This window comes from Lissotriton helveticus, chromosome 3_1, assembly GCF_964261635.1.
Source record: "Lissotriton helveticus chromosome 3_1, aLisHel1.1, whole genome shotgun sequence".
Classification (NCBI taxonomy): Eukaryota; Metazoa; Chordata; class Amphibia; order Caudata; family Salamandridae; genus Lissotriton; species Lissotriton helveticus.
In genome coordinates, this window is record NC_136061.1 from 370,511,568 (window position 1) to 370,516,625 (window position 5,058).

The following is a 5,058-nucleotide window of genomic DNA, read 5'->3' on the forward strand; positions in this document are numbered from 1 at the left end:
TAAGTGCGAAGAAATTGGGGCTTGAAGAGCATATCTTAAGCACGTATCACAAAGTTCTAAGATGTGTGTATGACCTGTATATCATCGTGTGTGGATCTCACCCACAAACAAGCATAGTTGTCATTATTGCAGCAGAGCAGGCCTCAGCTGCCTTTTACTACACAGTGACCGGGGCACAAGTTTTTGGCTCACCTACACAAACTCTTTAGCTGTTAGTTGTTGAAGACTTATCTATTACAACCGAGCGGGCTTAGCACATCGCTCATGGCTGGATGGCTTTCTTGTCTATGCCAGTTTGATGCTCCTGATTCAATATCTCACCTCACCCCATTACTCTCTGTGTTATACCCCTGGAGCAGCCTTCTGTACCCTCGCTTTGATTGGATGAGCTGGACCCTTCCACTGTTGTCAGGAGACCTTTTCTTTAGCTGTTTTTAAATCTCCAGTGGAGTGTCCTGCTTTTCTCACTATTTCCCCGCCCACTCTCTTCCCGCTTCTGACTACCAACTTACTCACCCATTACTCCATTACTTCTCTCCTGGTCCCACCACTACATTACTTTTGCAAGGCCCCATCAGCTGCCCATTGCTATCAGACAACTCCCTTTGCTACTTAGCCTTTTCTCCCCTGTCCTTTTCCACCCACTTTCTCCTTTTTCTTTTTAAATTACTTTTTGAAGGACCGGCAGCTGCACACTGCGACAGGCCACTGGTTTCTCTATCTCTGCATAGCTTGCTGTGCTACCTTTATTTTTAAACTGTTCGAAAATACTGTCCGCCATCTTGGAACCATAAATTGATAATAAAGGAGAAAAAAGATTATAGAATAAGCATGCATGCGTATTTACTTCTGACTTGGAATGATTTGTATTATGCTCTGAAAACAAAATCACTTTGATTATGTGGATACACCACATTCATCTTAGAATTCTTTTTTATATAACTTAAGAAAAAGCATTTCAAGATGGCTGCCACATATGTGCACCCATGGCGTCTTTCTTGGAAAATAACTGGCGAAGCCTATAGCTCTGTGTCCACATTTGAAAAATGAAATGTATTGGTTTTGCCAATGCTTGTTTTTTTTGCTTCTGGACCCGACACCTGAGATGACCTTGCTACATTAGTGCCTGCAATGAAAGCACATGGATGCACAGGCCTCATTTGATATAATGTTACCTTTGTAAACTGACCTGGGATTTGGACTGCTCATTCCCTGACCTCATTTGATTCCAATGTTACAGGGCTGGAGAGGATAAAAAGAAATTAAAACAAGCATTTGCAATGCAATAGGTCTCGCATTTTTTGCGAGTTTGAGCTATTGACATTGCAAATAACAATGCCTTTTATTTTTGTTTTCGTTATTAAAACATAAATACGAAAAGAAAACTAAAAGCCATTGTCATTTACAATGCCAATAGCTCAAACTCGCGTAAATGCGAGACCTATTGGCTATGCCAGTGCTTGTTTTATGTTTGAGACGGACCAGAGAGGTTTTGACCAGAGAAACAGTGCATTGGCGAAGTAGGAGGAGATGGTACAATCCGTTGTAAATCTGCCACGCAGTAAAGATTGTTATCAGTGTTGAAAGAAGCATCTGTGTTTTTTATTGCACCGTGACCATGTATTAGTAAATGTTCCCATTAGAAAGTGCTCGCATACGGGTGGGGCGGGAGGCATGGGGGTTGGAGGTTAGAGGAGGGCTGTTTAACCATGTTCAGGGACTGAAAATTGACTCTTGTAGCGTTTTTTCTTTGAAAAAATGAAGGTGTAAGCACAGTAGAAGGTCCTTTAGCCTAAAAGCGTTTGAATACTAAATTAGCTTTGCAACGAAACTTAGGAACCTTTGTTTGCAAAGATAGTAAATTAGCAAAACAAAAAGGGTGGAGCAGCGGGAACAGGTAGAATGCTTTGTAGTTGTGCAAAGCTATAAAGACTGATATCGTCCTTCTAAGAAGCATGTCTGTGTTTTGTCGAACCGAAAACAGTTGTCTCTGAAAGGAATCAATAGGAAAACATATGGTGGGGGCTGGTGGGAACGCAGGGGAGTGGGGTTAGGGGACTTTCTGTATTAACTATGTTGGGGTCATTGAACACGGTGTGCTGAATACATTACGTGCACTTCATTTATGTGCAAACAGGAAAACAAAATCCCTTCCATCTGAAATAAAAACAATTTAAGCCAAAGAACACAAAACAAATTGTAAAATAAAGCAAAGCCCTTTGGAAGAAAAAAACACACGTCCGTTCCAAACAGGGAAAAAGGAGAAACACGAGAGACGGCCTGTGGCCGTCAAAGTGAAAGTACGGCCGGCGGAGGGCATTGCTGTGGGGAGGGGGGAGGAGAAATGCGACACGGCGGGCAGGGGAGGGGGCGGAGCGGGGAGAGCGGCATGAGGGTGTGAAGCAGCAGGGGCCTTTGAAGTGAAGCTAAGCTTCACTTTAAAGGTGTGGGAGGAGTGCTGCTGGTGATTGACTGGCGATTTGATGATGTGCACGTGCATTTTAGGTCAATGCGCTTGCGCATTGACCTAAAAGCGCACGGGCACAGCATCAAATCGCCAGTGGAATCGCCAGTTAGGTAAACTCTCGATAAGCCCCTTTAGTCTCGCTCCGCTTAATGCGCATGCGCATTGACAGGTCGCGAGACCTAAAAACACTGTAGGGATCAGGCAAAAGAAAAAAACATAGGCTCTAAAGAGTTTTAGGAACGATTACTGTCAAACCCTAATAATGGTGCTATCAGTGATACACTGGAGGCCCTGTTAGTTCAGTTACAAATAATAGGAGCAAGGAGTGTTATGTCCCCCATTGTAATTGTAACAGACTTTATATAGCGCTTACTACCCCTGCCGAGGCGTCGAAGCGCTTTTTGGTGAGTAGCATGCTACTAAGGAACCCGGAAAGAATTATTGGTGAATTAGTGTAGGGAAATATGAAAATAAATTTGAGAGGTGTACATGTGAGTCTGTTATTTTGATTGAAAAAGGATAGTAACAGGTTAGAAGAGGGAAGTGTTTGCATTTATATAGTGCTTGGTACCCATGATTTGAAAGCTAATGAACCTTGAAGAGCACAAAGAACCAGAGTGAAAGGATACAGCAGAGCTCCAGTTTCCAACAGAAGGAAGTACTGAACTCCAGCGTGTTTTATCCAGGTCAAGCTTCTACAACATTCTATAACAAACTTTTCAGCCTAAAAAATAATTGCTTGCTCACAGAATAGCACAGGTAATTAGATGTCCTAGTGAATTACCTTCAGCAGTTCAACCTATCATAGTTCCCTTGCATGAACGATATGATGGACTGAGATTTTTGTTTAAGGCTAAACTTAATGCCATCAGATCTCACTCCTGCAGAGCTGGAGGGATGATCATTTCATAGCAACTTATAGGTGTCTTCTGTAACCTGAACCTGCAGTAATAGGAAGTCTTTCCATTACTAAAACAGGTTTTTAGATCACTGAGAGATACAGATGGACTGCAGTCGTAGGGGTAGCGTATCGCGAAAATAGGCTGGTAAGACCGTTCAAAAAATACTTGTGAAAAAGACCCAGAGGCATCGATTCGGGCTTGTATAACTCCTCTCTTAACGCCAATAAGTCTAATCTTTTCTAACTCTTTGCTTTGCCAGTGGTTTTTGAGATTCTGAGCACATCAGGTAAAATAAATGCTTTTTGCTGATGACAGGCAATATCAGGAAAAAATGTCACCTCGCATGTGCGCACATGTGGCATGACGCTGCCTCCATTTTAACTTTTTTTATTAACCAATGCAAGATGATGGACGTCACTTACAGTGATAAATACAATAACAAACTATTTTTGTGCTTTTAGAAAATGGATAAATGGACGAGCTTTAGGCAGGAGGAACGAGGAAAAAATAATAACAAGCATTTACAATGCAATGGTCTCGGCATTATCATTATTGAAGGTGAATAAAACTTGCCATATGAATAGGAACATTGAAAAAATAGGTAATAAAAAATGCATATCACTATAAGTAATTATTTGTTTTTATTTTGTAATGTTTTCAAGTATGAACACCATACCATTGGTTGACGAAGTGCTCAAAACATGCAGTAAACCACACAATACGAGACTGCAACGATTATAAAGGGCACCAATATATTATGCAATATGATTTAATGATGCCTACATAACCCATGTGCTCTTCCCTCCATCTCTCTTGACTTCTGGAATTCCCACCGAGAACCCGAGAAACCGCACCTCTCAGAGAGGAAGTGTGCTCTTCAGAGGCGTACCCGGTTCAAACAGTGCTTCATAAAGTGAAATTTCAGAGACCCTTGAAAACATGGAGGAGGCAGGTATCGCGAAGGGGGGTTACATGGCACTATCAAACCCCACCCTGGTACAAATATCAGACCAGTAAATTACATTAATAAACAACCTTGTACTTTAATGCATGACATTTGTCTTTCGAAAAAAAAAAACGCACAGTGGCCAGTACGGGGATCGAACCCGCGGCCTTGGCGTTATTAGCACCACGCTCTAACCAACTGAGCTAACAGGCCCTGAAGGTAACAGTGTGAAGGAATGTTTTCATGATATAGAACTCGGTCACAAATAGAGCATTCTATGTTATCATAGGTGCAGAATCAACACATTGAGGCGCTCCGACAGTTCTGGGTTGACTCATTTGCACATACAAGGAAAGAGCACGTACATTAAATCACGAATGGTACTGAAGGCGCTTCATTAATAAGACTGGCACGATTAGCAACTCCAGGTAAAGATAGACCGAAGACCAGCATCACTCCACAGCTCCCCGCCCCCTCCCACGTACTTCAGACAAGCATTTACAATGCAACGGTTTCGCCTTTGCAAAGGTTAGAGCTATTGGCATTGTAAATGACAACATTTTTATTTATGTGTTGTTTTTGAAAACAGATAAATAAATGGCATTGTCATTTACAATGCCAATAGCTTAATCTCTCGCAAATGGCACACACACCCACAGAGAGCCCCCCCACACACACAGAGCCCCCCCACACACACCCACATAGAGCCCCCCACACACACCCACACAGAGCTCCCCCCCACA

General features: G+C 42.4%; 1 non-coding gene across 1 annotated transcript; it reads right to left on the bottom strand.

Moving 5' to 3' along the window:
* Positions 1-4,454: 4,454 nt before the first annotated feature.
* On the bottom strand, positions 4,455-4,528 carry TRNAI-AAU (transfer RNA isoleucine (anticodon AAU)). Its single transcript has one exon. It is a non-coding gene; the product is annotated as a tRNA-Ile (tRNA).
* Positions 4,529-5,058: the final 530 nt, after the last annotated feature.